This window comes from Spinacia oleracea, chromosome 3, assembly GCF_020520425.1.
Source record: "Spinacia oleracea cultivar Varoflay chromosome 3, BTI_SOV_V1, whole genome shotgun sequence".
NCBI classification, from domain to species: Eukaryota; Viridiplantae; Streptophyta; class Magnoliopsida; order Caryophyllales; family Amaranthaceae; genus Spinacia; species Spinacia oleracea.
Genome location: NC_079489.1, coordinates 70264637 through 70286423, shown reverse-complemented (window position 1 = coordinate 70286423; position 21787 = coordinate 70264637).

The following is a 21787-nucleotide window of genomic DNA, read 5'->3' as shown; positions in this document are numbered from 1 at the left end:
GCCGAAACAAGGTACTCACATCTCGAAAAACTTATACTGGAATTAGTGATGACTTCCACCAAGTTACGTCCTTATTTTGAATGTCATCCTATTATTGTGAGAACTAATTATCTGAAGTTAATTATGAGGAAGCCCGAGTTATCTGGCAGGATGTCCAAGTGGGCTATCCAACTAGGATGTTACGACATCAGGTACGAACCACAGACATCAATCAAATCCCAAGATTTTGCAATTTTGTGGTTGACTTCAGCCCAAGCATACAACAAGAAGTTGATCAAGAGGTCAACATGTTGTTAGACGACACTACCCCACTAACATGGACAATGTTCACTGACGAATCCTCCAACATACGGGGCACAAGACTAGGACTTGTGCTAAAATCGCCACAAGGGGACATGATAGTACAAGCTATCTGCTGCGAGTTCAAGGCCACCAATAACGAAGCAGAGTATAAAGTTCTAATCTTGGGGTTTAGAACATGACATGCACATCCGACGACTCAAGGTACGCTGTGATTCACTATTGATCATTAGTCAAATTAACGGTTCTTATGCAGGAAAAGACTCCGAGATGCAAGCCTACATCGAGATAGATAAAGCACTTGTTAAAAAGTTTGATCTGTGCAACCTGCAACAAACCCCGAGAGACCAAAACACCCAAGCCGACACACTAGCAAACCTACGCTCCAACATCAACCCGACAAAACTATCCACAATCCCTATTGTACACCTTTTGCATCCATCCATCACAAAAGAAGCCCTCCCAATCAGTGAACAAACCTCCATAAGTCAGTCACCTGCTCCCACAACATGGCTAGACCCATACATCCACTAGCTCCAACACCACACTATCCCACCAGATGTAACCCAAGAAAAAACCTTCCGTATTAAAGCCTCCAGATTCATCTTGATCCATAGCGCCATGTTCATAAAGTCAGTCGCATGCCCTTACCTCATATGCCTCAACCATGATGAGATAGATACGACACTCAGGAACATCCATGACGGTGACTGCGATAATCATGCAGGAGGGCGCAGTCTGGCCCACAAAGCTCTAACCATGAGTTACTTCTGGCCAACCATGAAGAAATATTCAATCGCCTTCGCAAAAAAGTGCGACTCATGTCAACGGTTCGCATCCATATCTCACCAGCGTTGTGAAGAGCTCAAACTCATTTTGTCCCCCTGGCCCTTCATGAATTGGGGAATGGACATAGTGGGTCCTCTTCCTCAAGCCTCAGGCCAACGCGTCTTCATGTTAGCAATGACCGACTACTTCTCCAAGTGGATTGAGGCAGAAGCATATAAATAGGTACGAGACACATAAGTCATCCCCTTCATCAAACGCAACGTCTTGAGTAGGTTCGAAATCCCATCCGAGATCATTTGCTATAATGGCTCCCGGTTCATCGCCAGCAAGACAAAAGATTTTTGTAACTGGTACAACATCACCTTGTATACGTCAACTCCAAGGTACCCACAGTCTAATGGTCAAGCCGAGTCAAGTAACAAGATCATCATCAACAACCTCAAGAAAAGGCTAGACAACGCCAAAGGGAAGTGGGCAGACGAGCTCCCCATGATACTCTGGTCCGACAGGACAACACCTAAAACAACAACCACCACACTCCCTTTTCATTTGTGTTCGGATGTGAAGTTGTAATTCCACCTGAAGTCGAGATCCCAATAACACGATATAAACTCATGACGGAGGACAAGAACAACTCAGAGTTGGCTCACGACATGGACACGATCGACGAACTCAGTGAAGCTACCAAGGTCAGAATGACATCCTATCAACAAAATATCGCAAGATGTTACAACAAGAATGTAAGGATTAAGGTCTTCTAACAAGGCGACTTAGTGTTACGAAAGGTCTTCCCCAACAAGAAGGATCCTAGACATGGGAAGTTGGCACCAACATGGGAAGGCCCATATCTTGCCGAGAGACGAACAGGTCATGGAGCATACGAACTAACAGATAGGGATGACATGCCAATTCCGAGAATTTGGAATGCGACCCACTTAAAGTTGTACAATTTCTAACCTTCCTAGCTCATTGTACACATTTGTATTTTCTTTCTTGCAAAAACAACCCATGCAAGCGAAGAACAAGTCACTATTGTTGGAAAAAAACCAAAGACTTCGAGAAAGGGGGACAACATACACCCGTCACAAGACATTCCGTAAGAAATAACGAACATGTTACACGAATCTCCGAAACTAGCTCAGTCGTCCAACCTTTTTTTCTTTCTCTTTTGCTTTCATTTTATTACCAATACTGACTTAGGTATCGGAGGGACGTTGGTACGCCCAACGGCCAACCACAACGCCTCTGACTCATTTTGTAGGATACAAATACCTGGAATTTAAGCACAGAACTCGGAATAACTCCAAGGCGAACACCAACATACATCTACAACATGATCTTGACGTCACGTCTTTACTTCGTCAAGTATTATCTAAACCTTTCCCTTTGTCTCTCTTTTGTCAAAACTCCGTATTATCTCAAGAAATCTCGTACTAACTTAAGCATCGGAGGGTCGTTGGCTAAACCAACGGCCAATCCTCACGCTCTGTTTAGTTGGCAGTATAACATTTACTTCATGCATAAGGGGTTTGACGATAGAGACACAAAGTGGAACGCATAAGAGAAATATTCGACGACAAACATGCACGTAACCATGTAAGAAACAACGGAGACAATTATGGGAAATACTTTATTTTTTCTTAAACTTCTCGAACTTGGACATTACAAATTACAAATTACAAGTTACAAACTCCAAGTTAAAATTTACAACTTACAATTTACAACTTACAATTTACAACATACAATTTACAACATACAATTTACAACATACAATTTACAATTTACAACTTACAATTTACAGTTTACAATTTACAATTTACGATTTACAATTTAGAATTTACATCTTACAAATTACAATTTACATCTTTACATTTACATAACACACATTACATTTACATGCTTACATCTTACAGACTACACTTTACATTTGGCATTTACACAAACACAGTGTTACATCCACTAAGCTGGAAGACGTCACCATGGCAGGGTCAGGTGACATCAAAAACTGAAATACAAAACCAAGGAAGCAACACACAGGCAAACCAAAACAAATCACGCATATCACACACAAAATAAAAAAATCATCAGTCCACAACATTCAAATGGCCCACTTCCTAAGGTGTGACCACCACAACAGACTGTCGCCTTAAAGGCGAAACACAACAAAAAATATCCAAATAACCAACAAATATCCACAACTTACCAACTGTTGTCACAAACACTTATAATATTTTTTGTAAAGACATGGAGAGGGGGCTACTCGAGATGCACCTCCGGGCCGACATTCTCCGCCTTTTCACCATTAATTAGTGCCACCTCGACATCGGCATTGGGGCTAGTAGCAGTGGATCCCACCTCAACGTTGTCCTCGTCATTCTCGGCTCCAAGGGGACATACTCCCCGGGGAATGCTTGGTTGAAGTTGTCAATGTTGCCCTGAGGATTCCAGCTTGTGTGCTTGCCCTCCAAATACCCCCCCCATCGGTTCATCCCTACACTTCCAAATATAATAACCAGCACATACGAAGATCCTCGCCTTGACCTGCCTAGTGACGCCTTCAGCTCGGTGACCTCTGCCGACAACACTTCATTTTCGTCCATCAAATTCGGAACATCTGCCCATAGCTTCACCTTTTCTGCCTCCAACATGGCGACCTTGACTTTCGCGTCAGTATCAATGTCGTCCAAACGCCCCTGCTCCTTCTTTGCTGACTTCAAGTCAACCTTCATCTTTAATAGCTTATCTTCCAAGGACACTACATGGTGGCGAGTTGCCAAGGCAGCTTGCAAAGTCTAACAAAGACACAAACTTAAAAATTGACATGATAAAACAGTGCACAACACAAAGGAAGTTGGGAAAAAGATACCTTCCAAGCCTCATAGACGTTCTCGACGGTGGCAGCAACTAAGACCATGACCTCCTTGCGCTCACGGCTTGGAGGCACCCATAAATGGTCCACTTCTGGCCACAATTTGTAAGATGGGGTGTCAGCCGACCCGTAGCCTTCAAGAAACTCCACTATCAGCTTCCTCTTCCGAGACGGAGGCGGAACCTTGAACTCAGCCACTTGAGACGCCTCATTCTCTTCAACAACAACAGCATCAGGGAGCGCCTTAGGCAGTTTCTTTGGAGACTTGATCGTGACAAGAGCATGGAAGGTAAAGCCTCCCAATGACTCAAGCCTCTTCTTCAGCAAGACGTAAACAGATGGGGTCCTTGCTGAACGAGACAACTTTGCAGTACCTGTGAAAAGTCAAAACCATAGACGACTCAGCCTCGTCATTTTCATTTTTGCATGTATTATTTTCAGAGTTACACTAACACTAATCGTTTACATATTGAAGTTGACATGTCTTCAGGTTCAAAATGGTCTTCTTCTTGCGGCTTCTCGTCCCACTCGAACGCTGCTCCGGCAAAAGTCCTGTCACTCGGTGACGCCCCCAAGATGACATCAGTTTTCTCGATAGCCTGGGCACCGACTCCAACAGAGTCTAAATTTTCTCCTGCAAAACAAATAATGTGAGAAAGACGTCAGTTATAAACATCTGCCCAAACATAAAAAACAAACACATATACCTATAGCCTTCCAGTCTCCAATCAAGAAGTCATTCCCGGGACCCAAACCCGCCAAATCCACAAAAAAAGGAACTTCTCCATCCACCCCCTGTCGTTCTACTGGTCTGACCCCAACAAGGCATCCCTGTCATCCTTGACATGTAGCAGGTATCTCCCGGCGCCGTAGTTGAGGACTTTGTAGGTGTACGCCAAGTCCTCCACCAAAAACTCCACCCCAATTTATCACAGACATTCTCAATTGTTCGCAGTACTCGCCAAGCATGCGACATCATTTGAGAGGGAAAAACACCTAGGGTTCTCAAAACACCTCTGACCAACAACGTGAAAGGGTAGGGGTACCCGATTTTGAAGGGGTACTCATAGAATCAGGCTCATTCCTCCGCTTGCTAGTCAGCATGCTCACCATGAAACGACAGGTAGATCTCTGCCGCCGTCGGGAACCCACACTCAGCCCCCAATTCCGCCGCATGCTGTTTTCCCCAATTGGCTAGACGGGAATTTTTGGGGTCACAGATGTTGCTCGGCTTGAGCAACGGTCTGTCCTCTAAGTCATAGTCAATTACCATACTCTTGTTCTTTGTATGAGTAAATTTGGTCCCCATTCTTCTTGACATTAGAGAGAAAGGATCGAAAGGGTAAGAAATGGAAGAACAAGGAAAGACAATTACCTGTTTCTGGAGAGAGAAAAGCTTCGGGTTTTGCAATTCAGAGGAAGAGAGAGAAAATGGAAGCGTGAGGAAGTGGAAATCTCTAGAACTCCCCTCTTAATTTATTGAAGTAGAGGGCAGTTGGTTTCTCGAGACCATCATTACATCCTACCGGTCAGTTGGAATGCAGAAGGTTTATTTCCTCCCCTTTTCAAAAATTAAACCCATTTTTTCCTTTGAAGTTTCCCGGAATAATTCAAAAATGGATTTGGGGATAATTGTTAGGGAGAAAAATACCCTCCTCATGACGGGGCATGTCAGGCCCATTCTATAGGTATGTGGCTGCCAGCAAGGCATGGATGGCAGTTGAGTCGTCCATGAAGACATCGACTACAAGTGGGACGATGGTTACAAGATCTTAAATGGCGTGGCTGAAATCATGGAGTCGAGCCATTAATCCGTCTTTAATTGATATTTACGTTACAATCTCTAAGATGTAGTATAAAATTGTGTTTGTAATATTCGCTATCATATTCTATCATATTGCTAAATAATATACTTCTTTCCCTTAATCTTGCTCTCTAATCTTGGCATTATCTTGTCCAAATCGATTGTTAGCACCTCCCCTCGACGAGTTTGACTCTTAGTAGAATTCGTCCAAAACAGGGGCTAATCTGGGCCACTTCTCAAGCCTTCAAACAGTTAGGCTTTTCTTTATTCAAGGAAAAATGAAACAATTTTCGGGGCTACTTTTCAGGCCATGTTTAGAATCATGTAATTGCATGCAAGGTTATAAGAAATTTTCATTGATACCTTTAAGATGTACTACATTATGCGCATTTAACTACGTCTTTTGTTTTTATATACTAAGGGAAACAAGAAACTGAGTGGCTATATAACTCTGCTAAAAGTGATACTTATTTAGATTGTCTGCATTCCAAGTGTGTAAGATTGGACGTCCCTGCATATCTTGGATACGGTAGGTGCTGTCACGAACTTCATCATAAATCTCATATGGGCCTTCCCAAGTTGGAGTGAGCTTTCCTAGTTTATTGTCACGTCTGATTGCCTCCATTTTCCTTAGTACACAATCTACCACTTCTAGAGTAGGCCAAGAGACCTTTTTGTTATATTCCCTAGACATGCACAGCTTGTAAAATTGTTGCCTTAAAGCGGCATTTCCCCTTGTTTCAAGTAGAAAATCTAGAACGGCATTCATCATCTCCCAGTTAGCAATTTCGTCAAAAAACATGACGCGTAGAGTGAGTTCGCACATTTCTATGGGCCAAACGACCTCTACACCATAAGCTAATTGAATTCTTCGCTGTTATTCGGATTGACCAGAGAACATTTGGAAACTCGTCTATCCACAAACCTTTGGCATCATCTAACTTCTTCTTCATCACTTCAGAATAATTTAATTGAATGCTTCTACCTATCCATTGGCTTGTGGACGGCCAATGGATACAAAACAGGTCGTGATGTCGTGGTCAGCCAACCATTCCTCTAACTTGGGCATCTGAAATTTGAAGGAAATAATGCCCTTGGTCCAAGTATGCATTCAATGTTAAGTCTAATAAATGCGGTTCAGTATTAATTAAGTATGCAAGTTAATAATTCAGTGAGATCAAGTGAACTGTATGCCTAGCTAGAGGCCGCTTCAGTTCAAGTGGAATTAATAATATTAATCCACAGCTTACTCTTGACTGAACCCGTAGGGTCACACAAATAGTACGTGAACGGATCAAGTATTTAAGTGAATTAAATACTCCATTTATGGATATTCGGAATCGACGGATCTCAGTTCCAGTGGGAGTTGAAATCGTCAAAAGGCAAATTAAGAATACTCCGGAAACAATGATATTGCCGGAAACGGAAATATGTAAATATTATCCAAGTCGTAGATGTTGCCGGAAACGGAAACATGGTACGTATTGGAAAATATTATCGGAAATGGAAATATTACCGGAATTGGAAATATTGCCGGAAACGGAAATATTACCGGAATCGGAAATATTAAATATTTGTTCGAAACGGAAATATTAAATATTGTTTGAATCGGAAATGAATTCCGGAATCGGAAAATTAATCAGAAGCGCTACGTAGGAAATAAACATCGGACGAGCTTGCTAGACGCAAGGCCCAGCACGAAGCCAGGCCTGCGCCTAACAAAGCCCGCGCACAACAGGCGAGCCAGCAGCCCGCCAAGGTAAGCAAGGCCCAGCCAAGCAAGCACGCAAGGCCAGGCCCAGCATGCGGCAAGGCCAGCAAGCTGGCGCACCCCTCATGGGCTGCGTTGCAGCTGCTAGACCGAGCCAGCCCACCGCGCTCGCGGGCAGGCCCCTTGCAGGCTGTTCGTGCGTGTTGGTGTGTTCGTGCATGTTACGAATCCTTGAGCTTCTAGGATTTATCCGATTATACTATTTTCCTGAAACTACTAGAATTAGTTGTTGAGTCAAACACTAAATTAATAGATTTAATTAGAATCTAATTCTAATAGAATTAGATAAGTTGAATCCTAGTAGGTTTCTAGTTCCGATAATCCTACCCTATCAATAGGTGATGGCAATCACAATTTATATACATCAATTCAAGTATTCATATAGTTTTAAGTTAAAAACTAAAGTTAATAATTTGCCACAAAATTATAAACGAATAAACATAATACCTTAGGCTAAATTCTAGTTAATTGAATCTAAGGCGGATCCGAACGTGCTGTGGACTATCTACGGAGGGACAACACTTGGAGTCCTAAACTTGTTCTTGTTCGGTTCGGGAGCAGCTAGGGAAAGCACGCTTCGAATGTATGCATCCTAAATTATGCTAATTGTTTTGTGACAATTAATTTGGATTCCTGGCTTTATGGTTTTTTCGCATGAAATATATGTTTTAAATTTGTCATAATCTAAAAGTGGTATCACGAGCCTCTAATTAATTCCATAATCAATTATAGTTAACATGGTTAAATTTTATAAATTTGCAATGAATTAAAGGGGTGATTAATTGCGATTTTTGTAATTAATTGCAAATTCGTGCGATTATCTCTATTATATAAAGGAACAGCTGAGGGTGGTTTGGTAATTCAACTTTTCGTGTCCCCACAAAATGACGAAAATACCCTCTCAATTTTCTATCCTCTCACCTTCGTTTCTCTTTCTTACTGAGCCACTCTCCTCCTTTAACCTTCGTTTCTCTTTCTCCTCTCACCTTCGTAGGGTTACACTTCCTAGGTCACACTTCCCCGTCGTCGTCTTCACCAAATCGCGTCCCTGTCGCCTCCATCCTCAATCGGTTCCCATCAACGGCCTTCCGTCGCTTCCCATCGTCGGCCTTCCATCGCTTCCGGAAATGATGCAGCAACCGAGATCGAGTATTCAGGCCAAGTATTCAGACCGAGATTGAGTATTTCCGGAAATGAAAACCAATTTCGGCGATGATTACGTCTTTCAAATCACTTCCAAGTACTCTTTTTCTCTGCTGCAAATTTCAATTAGGTTTATCAAATTGTTTCAAAATCAATTTCATCTTATGTATTTTTTTGTGATGCAAAGGAAAATTGGTCGTTCATGGCGGTTTCTGCAAATGCAAAATAAACTAATTGGAATTCTGGTGAGATTCCAACAACTTTTATTAAATTTTCATTTTTTTCGAATTGATTCTGGATATTTTGTTAATTTGATGTGTTTTTTCCTATTTTTGTTTGAATATCTTAACATTTTTAGCAAATTCTAGACGTACATGATGTAATTAAAATTGTTTATTTTCATATTTTTTTTAATTCCTTGGTGCTATCCTGATACTATTTCTGTAAGCCATATTTTCTTTCCTTTTTAGTTTAATGCGAGATATTAGTGGATTGCTCATTCCTTTGTTTCCATAGTTTTTTTTGTTTGTTCATCTGAAATGGGGAGATGGAAATTTGGTCAATGTATGGTGGTACTAATGTGGTACTATAAATGTTGAATGTATGGTGGGTTTAATTCAGTTAATTTCTTTGATGGGTATGTTGCTTCTGTTCCTAGGCTTTGAGTTGTGATTGGATTGCCGAATTTCTCCAAGAAGAAAAGTGCGGAGAATAAATGGACTTTGCAGAAAGATGGACTTCAATTAGGTCGTCAGATTACCGACACTTTGAAGGTTAATTTCTTTCACTTTCTGTGTGATTTTTGTTGTTGTTATGACAAATTGGGGACAATGTTCACTGGTGGAGAATAATTTTGGTTGATATTGTGTTTAAATAGCTAATTATGAGTATAAACTGTTTTAGCTTGATACTTTTTTAAAAGGATTTTCGAGTGGGGATCATTTTGGCCTGTTACAATTTTGGTCACTCACCGGATTTTGAGTTGTGGCCTAAGAGGGGAGGGACATTTCGGTAACATATGTTAGGAGCTTGCTTAGGAACCGTAGTGATTTAGGGAAACATGGATATAATAGGTTAGTTCACTTGGGAATACACACCGGATAGAAAAAGAGATGAGGTGTGTGAGTGTAAAAAAGCTGCAGATTTATCGTTACTCTCTGGCTATTGGATGACGGAGTTTTTTAATATTTAGAATACTTGAATTGGACCCTCGAAGTGTACGTATGTATTACCATGTAGACATCTGCAGTTAGGGTGCCTTACTGATTTGAATTCTTGTTGTTCTTATTTCTGAAGCTTAACATAGCTGTTCAGAATATAGACAAATTGGCAATTTGGTTGTGTCCGAATTTGTCACACCATAAACAAAATGAAATGACAGTGTTTTTTTTTAATTCTTTATTTCTCAATATCTCCAATTAATATAAGTTTGGCGGTGAATTCACATGGAGAGATTTTCATTCATTCGTATGCATCACCGTTGTTTTTCAGCTGTACTTTTGGGTGCCAATTTTGTTTTGTAAGATTCTATTTCTCTAAAGTGTAGACATAAAGTACCATGATAATATCATAGATTTTACTTTGAAGTCGAACTATGTTAACAAGGATATGGGCTAAATTTTTTTTCTTTGAATTTGGTGCAGAAAGCTGCTTTAAACCTGCAATGCAGGGCTGTGACATGATTGGTCGTGCGAGGACAGGACTGGGAAGACCCTTGCGTTTGGAATCCCAAAATTGGATAAGATTACACGCCATAATGCAAAGAAGGGGTATATCAACTACTTTGGTTCCAGGGATATGGACTTTATTAACTATTTGTAGATGTTTCTCATGATATGTTCGTTGTTAATCCGTATAATTTCAATAGCTGCAATCGCTTCAATTTTGTTAATTTTCCGGCTACATTTTCTAAATTAAATTGTGCAATTTGGTTTCATTTTCCAGTATAATGTAAAATCAATTGTTTATCTCTATCCCAATATTGAATCTCCTCAAATCATAGTTTTTTCAAAGTGTTGTGACTGTTTATATTGATATGCATATCGTACATTAACTATCGTATGCAACCGGTTCATTATATAACCATGTGTTGTGTCAACGAATATGCAGATGACACAAATGAGGGGAACTTGAGAGTACCTTGCACCTGCAGAAGAAGGATAAATAATATGGTGCTGCAGTAAGGAAGGCTGAGGCACACAAGTTAACTAATCTTCTTCACAACAATGATATGCAGCAAAATGGCAAAGAAGTAGAACTACTGATGCAGCAAGAAGGCCTACTATGTGTCTAACTGTCTACTGTGGTGAAAGTTATAGAGAGTGCACTGAGTGTAGACCTTATCAGTGATTCTTCCTAATTTTCCCCAACAGTAACTGAAATCCAAACGATTAGACTTTGTTACAACTAAGGTCTTCACAGTCAGATACTCAGTTACTGTTGGGGAAAATTGATTTAATTAATTTCTTTACTTTGTTACTAAGATTTAGACTCTTTTTCATGTAAAGACATAATTACTCTGTTTCACTATTTAGATGTATAGTGTAAACTTAATTATTTTAAACATGGACTTTGTAAATATTTTCTAATATTTATATTCAGTGGTAGTAATACAATTTTAAGTTTTTATAAAATCTCGCACGCATCGCGTGCATATAAGACTAGTTTAATTATATGTTAGCAGGATTTTCGGTAGTTTAGTCAATAATGGTCGGAATCGTATAATTTTATAGTCAATTTCGCATGTAAACGGCGTTTTAAAACTTTGACTAAAATAAAAGATTTGATTCCGAACCCATAATTCTCAAATTAGCAGGCTAACTATGACTTTTCGGAGGTTTTAGTTTTTCGAACGCAAAATTTATAATATTTTGGATCTTAAATTAAATATTTGCGATTCTTGTTTGTAAATCTTGAATCTATGATTGACCTACTGTATATGTTTAACAATTTCAATGCCTAAGCTTGTTAATTATACAACCTAATTTGTAATTGTAATTAATTTGTTGAAATTCGAATAATTTAGAATTTGATTTGATTTTCATAATTAATTAGAAATTTAATTAGGAATCCATGATTAAAAACCACCATAAAACTTGTTAAAGTTGAAAATTTTTAAAATTTTATGAACTAGATTTGAATCCATATAATCGGAAATTAATTTGAATAATAAATTTTTGATTTTTCGCCCTAAATTTAAGAAATTAATATGATTTATTACTTCGTCCATAAATTTAAATAATAAAGTTTTGATTTTTATAAAATCCTTTCACGAATCTTGCACACACGGAGCAATGGAAGCTAAGTGTTACCCTTAAGGGGTGTTGTATAGTGCGGGCATGCGACGACGAACAAGGGAGCTCGTTGCCCATGCGGTACGAATACAACGAGCAAGGACGTGGCACGAGGGCGCAAGGCAGCAGCCCTACCTAGCGTCGAGTACTGCGAGTAGTGGGCGGGTGGGGCGAGAAGCAAGGCAGTAAGCAAGACGAGGCCGCACGCGCGGACAGTGAGAGCTGGCTCGACCAGCGAGCACTGCTCTGCACCAGGGAGCGCTGCCTTGCCCAGCGAGGGATGCCTTGCCACAGCGAGCGAGTTGCTGCGCGTAGGCATGGCTGCTCGGCTTGCTTCGTCTACGCGTGGCTGCTCGTGCCTTGCTATACGATCAGTCGAGTGGCATGGGCTACTGCGCGAGCCCATGGCCTTGTCTTGACCCGATTGGTTCGTTTCAATTTTAATTTTGATTTTCAGTTGGAAAAACGATTTTAATTATATTTAACATTCGTAATTTAATTTTTTCTCAGAATTTAATTTTGAATAATAAAATTATTATAAATTTTATTTATACTAATTATTTTACTAAAATTAAAACCTTGATTAAAATTAAATTAATTAATTTAATAAACTGAAAATAAATTAAAGGATTTAAATAATAATTTATATGAACTTTAAATTTTAATTAAATTTGTATGTTTCCGGTTGGACTAGGAAATACAATTTTATGTTTAAAATTAGTAAAGCATGTAAATTTCTTGGTTTTAGTGGGAGAGTTTTAGTCATAAACTCTTGATTAGGTCTACATTCCTTTAAGGTTAAAACAACTCGATTAGAATTAATAAGGATTGAATAATTTGTAGATTATTGGAAGCCTTGATTAACTGCTGCAAATATTTATGTGATGCATAATATGTTCTACTAACCAGCAATGTGGGCCATTCATTGATAAATGAATGGGTGAATGGTATATTGTAAATGTACTGTTTTGCAGGTTATGGAAAGTGACTAGTATGGCCCAAATAGGATAGAAAATATGGTCTGCGTACCATTAATTTGAATGTAAAATTGGTCTAATGCACCAAAGTTTTTAATTTATATATGGTCTGCGTACCATCAAATAGTTATAATTAGTTTAAATTATAGCTTATCCTATTTGAAGAAAATGGTGCCTCCCATGGTGAAATTTAAGACGGAGTTTCCAATCCATTTTCAAGACGGAGTTTGAAGTTGAAGCTTCAAGATGAAGTCGGGCCATACTAGATCACATTTATATCTTATGCATGCTTTAAGTTATTTATTGCTTTATATATGTCTTAATTATGCATGAGATTGTGGCTTAATTATGTTGCATGATTAAGGATTTTAGTTCACTTAAAATCTAACCAAACATAGTAAGAGCCTTAAGTTCCAAACTTTGAAAATTGAGTTAAAAGGTGCCATGCCAAAATAACACTTACTTAGATAACCTTTACATCAATCTTAGTAATAGTTTTCCGCCATAGCGAGGTGTTACTTATTGATCCTAAAGGGGTAAGGTAAGCAAATAATTGTGAGTACATGTTAGTTTTGGTGAAACTCAATGATATAAGTAAGGAGTCCTTTTATGTCGTGGAAAAACAGATAGGTTTACCTAATAAGACCTTAGACGTACCTATCAACCAAGAGTAGTTTCTTGACTATTAGCAAAGGATTTGCTTACCTAAAATATTTTAGAATTGAGTCTAAATACATAATGTGCTTAATTCTTAAATGATTTAAGGATCTTGGAATCATTTTTTCACACCTGCCGGAACAATAAATTCGAATAAAATGCCAATAACTTGTTTAAATTGCATGATTGCTTTAATTTTCAAGTTATTACTCATGATAAATGTTTAGACTTTGCATGCTTCAATGTATGTTTTAATTATTGTTTATAATTAAATATCTTGCACTGCAGTAAATCCTTTTAGAAAGGTAACAGTAAATTTCCTCGATTGGTAGTGAATCCAATAACGATTCACGGAAATGAGAGAAAGTGAGCAATTTAAAATGTACGTTTCTTTTAGCGACTTTTATGGTTGTTTTCGAGTATCAAAGTCGAATGGCAAACCGATTGGTGCTTGTGAATTCAAAATACAATGTAGTTTTGAGATCATAAAGCATTGAGTTTAAACGCTCAGCTTAACCAATGGTTAACAACCAAATATCTTTGTCCATTTAATTCTCGAATGAGTCTAGTCCCTAGACATTCGAATAGATCGATGCTTAGAGAACTTTAGAAGCTTCTGGTAAGATCATCTAGTTGAAGCAAAATATTCAACATAAATAAAATGGTAAGAACTTTGTTGGAGTGACATTGAACTTGTCTAACAAAGTATAAAAGTCAACACTAGAGAATTCAATTCTTAAGACTATATGTAGGGATGTCAGTGGGGCGGGTTTCGCGGGAGACCCGCCCCGCATCCGCCCCAAGTAGGCGAGGATGGAGGTAGGTTTGGCGGGTGATGGGGCGGGGATGGGTATAAAAATCGTACCCGCCATGGGTGATGGGGCGGTTGTGGATTTTGTGTTGAACCCGCCCCATCCCCGCCCGCCCCGCCCCATCCCCACTCGCCCCGCTTCATACCCGCCATGGGTGATGCGGTGAGTTTGGATTTATTTGCATCTTTAGGTGATAATATAAGTTTAGGTGAGATTTTTATGTTTTTTGTTTGAATTTTTTTTATGACGAGTATTTTTTGATTATATAGGTTACTTTAGTCATTAGTATTTTATTTTATTTTCTATAGTTAACTTTCACTAATCCGTATATATAGCAAATATTTGCTAAATAAGAAAAATTAGGCGGGTATTAGCGCGGGTATGAAGCGGGGATAAGACGGGGATGGATACCCAGTTGGATGGCGGGGCGGGGATGGATTTTAGCTTACACCCGTTGGGGCGGGGATGGGGATGAATTTTGTACCCGCCATGGGTGATGGGGCGGGGATGGGGATGAAAATTTTAGGTGGGGATAGGGATGGAGGGACCTACATCCGCATCCGCCCCGCCCCATTGACATCCCTAACTATATGAAAGGGTACAAGAAATAGGAAAACAAGGAACAAATGAAAGGAATTTACGATTCCGTTTCTACCTATAAGTTTATGTTTAAAGAAAAGTGACCTAGCAATCAAACTTCCTTGGTATCATATACCGCTTGAGGTTCTTACTTCGGTAATAACTCAAGTAATGGAAGCTAGGCTACACTAATGACCTACAAGTGGGAAATGAAGCATGGCATTGCTACATTAGTTGTAGGGTCATCTAGTTTGTTTTAAGTCCTTTCAAGGCTAGAACTTAATGGCTATTTTGTTCCATAATCAGCATACCTAAATTTCTGTTTCAAACACAGAAAGACTCACATTCAAGAAAAACAAAAACAATGTTTGTTTGTTTATTTGGATGAAATGGTCATTTACGGGTTGAGTCAATATGCTTGATTAAAACCAACAAATCTTTAACAATAAGAACTTTACTAGGTTCAAATCAATCTCTTGATTTGAGTTCCACAAACCTTTAGAATTGTTGCTTAGACCATGTCAACAAGTTAACATTCAAAAGCTCTATTTTGATGGACTTTTGAAAGTTGGTTGATTACTAGATCAATTCAAGACAAGCTAGTCTTACTTGTTGAAAGTAACAAAGGATATGAACTATTGTTAGAACCCGTAGACAATAGAGTTCAAAGCTAAAGAAAGATTTTATGAATTTATTATTTCACATGGATTTGAGTGAATATAGGTTTATTTACTCAAATGTGATATAAGCATGAATCTGTTTGGCTAGTTCAAAGATTCTGAAGTATAAAACCCACTTAGCAAGAAATCATAAAGATCTAGGTTAGATCATGTTGATGATTACTCAAGTCAAGAATGATCATCAATGATTGCGTGTTGTAATTTCACGATCTAGCTCCATAAGATATGGCATATCTAAGTTGGAATGATCGAAGTCAATTAGTGCTTGATTCGATCAATGATGAATCATAAAGACTTTTCCTATAAGTTCTAAAACAAAATGCTCAACTACCACCAAACAAACCAAATTCGTCAAAGCTATTGAAAAGTAATTTCAGAATATATTTTCAATAATATATAATATATCTAAAGAGTTGCTAAACTCAGTGGAAGCTTAGTGTTTGTTATTCAACAAACTAAGGCCCAAGAGAAGATATATGTTTCATTGTGATTTATTCAAATGAGACACAAGGGTATTGTTTCTACCATGAATTTTTGAGCACATAATGTTTGTTTGCTCGGAATAATGTCCTTTTGGAGATTCGTTTCCAAATGACAAGTGGGAGAAAAAAGACCTCGAAAGTATTCGAGGCGAACAACAAACATAAACGGACATTCCGGAGGCTTTTCGAAGTTCTTCAGAAAATCCGAACACTAATTCTTTAAGGACTTTAGAAGTGGCGTTAAAGAATAGACATCTCTTAGAAGACTTTACAAGTGCTTCAAGGAGAACAGAATATTCAAAAGACTTTCAAGTGTCTGTTGATATTCTATTGTTTGATGTTCTATACCCAAGTAGGCATAGAGTTCATGTCACTAAAACTATGAGATTCTTCTATTAGATAGTGAAGAAACATGGAGTTCAGGTCACTGAAGCTATGAGATTCTTCTGTTAGATAGTGAAGAAACCTACAACTTGCAGTCAAACTATTATCATGTAGGTTAATGAGTTTGTGACCTGTAAGAAGGCTATGACGAAACCTATATTCCCTAAAATGGTTAGAGGCCATATATAGACTTAATGTTTAATTGGTTAAAGGCCATAAAAACATACTCAATGTTCTGATGACAAAATTGAAATTTTGTTGATTTGCAAGAATGATTTACATCTATTGGTTGCAAATTGGTTTTAAGGATAAAAACCATCAAACATAGAATTGTGTTCACACACAAAGCTAGATTAGTTGCAAAAGGTTACAAGCAAATTCATGGCGTGGATTGTGTTGAAACCTCATGCATAATCGTAATGCTCAAGTCTATAAATCAAGCAATGATTGCATATTGGTACATATGGCAATTGGATGACAAAACATCTTCCTCAATCAAATGTTGGAAGAAACTATGTACATGGAATGTCATAGGATTTGTGGATCCAAATAAATACTTGAAAAGGAAAGCTAGCTTATGAAATCTAAGTACAGATTTAAGCAAGCAATTGGGAATTCGAATTGTATTTTAGTGAAACTAATAAGTATTTTAGTTTCATAAAATGTACATGATTCTGATAGATATATAAGAATTTTAGTGGGAGTACGTAAAACTTAATTGGTCCTATGTGTATCACACACATATCTCTCTATTGTGAAACAACATTCAAATGCTAATGACTTAGATTTTAAATTATTCATCAATGATAGACCAAGGAGAAACTTAGTACATACTGGGTATTATGATCTAATTACAAAGATCTTATAATATTGTTTTAGATTAAGTAATGACATTTACTAAATCAAACACGAAAGACTCCATTGGAGATATTCGGCCCATATGAATAAATCTGAGTAAAGAATGTTTGAACTATGTATAAGCATTTACTAAGTTAAACATAAAAGAGTCTAAATGAGATTCTTAACCTATATTATATGTCAAAGAATTTAGCTGGATTTAGTATCTACTGAAACTAGATGAGCTAAAGTTACATGGATAGAATTCAATTGGGAATTATTCTGCAAAAGATATAATATGAGGATCGCCAAACACGTATCGTATGACTTTAGGCATGACGAACATATACCAAACTCTATTGGTCTAGGTGAAGATCAACTAGATTGAGATCAAGAAAAACTTATGGTACTTGAAAATACATAAGAGTAGTTCTTGATTCAAGGAAATAAAGATATGCTAAATATTGATGCTACACGCATAAACACTGGCAAAGGATCAAGCAAGATCCCTTTGGAGTTAACTATTGGCAAAGACGAGCTAAAGAGCATCGTGTTTTGAAATGGCAACATGGATTGAACACCATGAGTTTTTGCGTGGGAAATTAAATATTAATTTCTATGTTCTAACATACAGCTGGAAAGTCTTCCACATATCCGTGAACTTCTTGGATAAGCAAATCCAAACAAAGCATCACTAGCAACCTATACAGTTGAAGTAAAAGTACTTATTGCCTAAGAAGCAATGAAACAGAGTTGTTTACGTAAAGAGTTCTTCACTGAACTTGGGTAGATCACATGTCTGTTGACTTAATGGTTCTTCATTGCAAAATGCGTAGAACCACTATTGAAGTAAGAAAGACTAGATCACATAATAAACAAACTCAAAAGATCTTATCATCCCATCTCGAAAGACATTCGATGATAGGGATATTAAGATTGGCAAAGCATGATAACTAAACCTATTCATCAAGTGAGAAGCAACATTCACATTGTAGCACTGGAAATCAAGCATATCTTTGAATTCCATGAACTGTTTTAAAGATGGGTTAGAGGCGCATAGTTGTAAAACATTGGGGTTGAACATTTATCATATATGAAACGTATTTTCATATTCCATTTAATCTTAATTTAGTATTAAATGATGAGTCCTTTCAATTTGACGATATATTCGATCAAGATAGACTGTCAGGACCAGTCTTGTGACTAAGAAATGTCTATCAAGTGAACTTGAATTTCAAAAGTTGGAAAAGGTCCCTGGTCGGAGTTTTCTATAAAGATGGACGCATAGAAAACACTAGACGACTAGAATGCAAGATGACTAGTAGTTCTGTTTCTTGAACTATGTGGACATGGCAATGTCGCAATCATTTGCATAGATACTTACTTTGAGAAGACTAGTATCGGAAAGACCTATGAAACTTTACTGTAAGAGATGAAAATCTGTCATAAGTAAATTTCATTAAAAATTATTAGACACTAATCCTCAATACCTGAGTGATTTGAGACTACTTGTTTGAGAACTGGTTACTTTGACGTTGTCAACCGTCGCACCGTAAAAGGAGGCTATAACGGCAACGCTCGGGTAATCACCTATCAAACGAAGTCTAATCTCAAGATCACAATATTGGGATTGTCCTCCCATAAATCAGGATGAGATGCTGAAAGTTGTACAAGGCCACTCGGAGAGCTAGAAACTGTAAAATGCATGGTCGTGCTCAGATGAATCATAGGCTATGATTATCTGTTTATTTGATCAGTTGAACTCTGAAACCGAGAAATACCTCTGGACATAATAAGGATGAAAACTCTTACCTTATGTTCATGAGCAAGCATCAAGCGACAAAGGAATTAGGCAATGCACACTTGTCCCTAAGGACAAGTGGGAGACTGAAGGAAATAATGCCCTTGGTCCAAGTATGCATTCAATGTTAAGTCAAATAAATGTGGTTCAGTATTAATTAATTATGCAAGTTAATAATTCAATGAGATCAAGTGACCTGTATGCCTAGCTAGAGGCCGCTTCAGTTCAAGTGGAATTAATAATATTAATCCACAACTTACTCTTGGTTGAACCCGTAGGGTCACACAAATAGTACGTGAACGGATCAAGTATTTAAGTGAATTAAATAGTCCATTTATGGATATTCGGAATCGGCGGATCTCGGTTCCAGTGGGAGCTGAAATCGTCAAAAGGCAAATTATGAATACTCCGGAAACGATGATATTGCTGGAAACGGAAATATGAATCGTATTGGAAATATAAATATTATCCAAGTCGTAGATGTTACCGGAAACGGAAACATGGTACTTATCGGAAAATATTATCGGAAATGGAAATATTACCGAAATCGGAAATATTGCCGGAAACGGAAATATTACCGGAATCGGAAATATTATCGGAATCGGAAATAAATTCCAAAATCGGAAATATTAAACATTTGTTCGATACGGAAATTAGTTCCGGAATCGGAAATATTAAATATTGTTCGAATCGGAAATGAATTCCGGAATCGGAAAATTAATCGGAAGCGCGACGTACGAAATAAACATCGGACGAGCTTGCTAGACGCAAGGCCCAGCATGAAGCCAGGCCTGCGCCTAGCAAAGCCCGCGCACAACAGGCGAGCCAGCAACCCGCCAAGGCACGCAAGGCCCAACCAAGCAAGCACGCAAGGCCAGGCCCAGCATGCGGCAAGGCCAGCAAGCTGGCGCGCCCCTCGTGGGCTGCGTTGCAGCTGCTGGGCGAGCCAGCCAACCGCGCGCACGGGCAGGCCCCTTGCGGGTTGTTCGTGCGTGTTGGTGTGTTCGTGCATGTTACGAATCCTTGAGCTTCTGGGATTTATCCGATTATACTATTTTCCTGAAACTACTAGAATTAGTTGTTGAGTCAAACACTAAATTAATAGATTTAATTAGAATCTAATTCTAATAGAATTAGATAAGTTGAATCCTAGTAGGTTTCTGTTCCGATAATCCTACCCTATAAATAGGTGATGGCAATCACAATTTATATACATCAATTCAAGTATTCATATAGTTTTAAGTTAAAAACTAAAGTTAATAATTTGCCACAAAATTATTAACGAATAAACATAATACCTTAGGCTAAATTCTAGTTAATTGAATCTAAGGCGGATTCGAACGTGTTGTGGACTATCTACGGAGGGACTACACTTGGAGTCCTAAACTTGTTCTTGTTCGGTTCGAGAGCAGCTAGGGAAGGCACGCTTCGAATGTATGCATCCTAAATTATGCTAATTGTTATGTGGTAATTAATTTGGATTCCTGGCTTTATGGTTTTTCCGCATGAAATATATGTTTTATATTTGTCATAACCTAACAGTGGTATCACGAGCCTCTAATTAATTCCATAATCAATTATAGTTAACATGGTTAAATTTTATAAATTTGCAATGAATTAAAGGAGTGATTAATTTCGATTTTTGTAATTAATTGCAAATTCGTGCGATTATTTAATTATATGCTCGCAGGATTTTCTGCATCTTAGTCAATAATGGTCGGAATCGTATAATTTTATAGTGAATTTCGCATGTAAACGGCGTTTTAAAATTTTGACTAAAATCAAAGATTTGATGCCGAACCCAGAATTCCCAAATTCGAAGCCTAACTATGACTTTTCGGAGGTTTTAATTTTTCGAACGCAAAATTTGTAACTTTTAAGATGTTAAATTAAAAATTTGCGATTCTTGTTTGCAAATCTTGAATCTATGACTGACCTACTGTATATGTTTAACAATTTTAATGCCTAAGCTTGTTAATTATACAACCTAATTTGTAATTGTAATTAATTTGTTGAAATTCGAATAATTCTGAATTTGATTTGATTTTCATAATCAATTAGCAAATTTAATTAGGAATCCATGATTAAAAACCACCATAAAATTTGTTAAATTTGGAAAAGTTTCAAATTTTATGACCTAGATTTAAATCCATGAAAATAAACTTGATCGGAAATTAACTTGAATAATAAATTTTCAATTTTTCGCCCTAAATTTAAGAAATTAATATGATTTATTAATTCGTTTATAAATTTAAATAATAAAGTTTTGATTTTTATAAAATCCGTTCACGAATCTTGCACGAACAAAGCAATGGACGCTAAGTGTTACCCTTAAGGGGTGTTGTATAGTGCGGGCATGCGACGACGAGCAAGGGAGCGCGTCGCCCATGTGGTACGTATGCAACAAGCAAGGACGTGGAACGAAAGTGCAAGGTGAAGGAAATAATGCCCTTGGTCCAAGTATGCATTCTATGTTAAGTCTAATAAATGCGGTTCAGTATTAATTAACAAGTTAATAATTCGGTGAGATCAAGTGAGCTGAATGCCTAGCTAGAGGCCGCTTCAGTTCAAGTGGAATTAATGATATTAATCCACAGCTTACTCTTGAC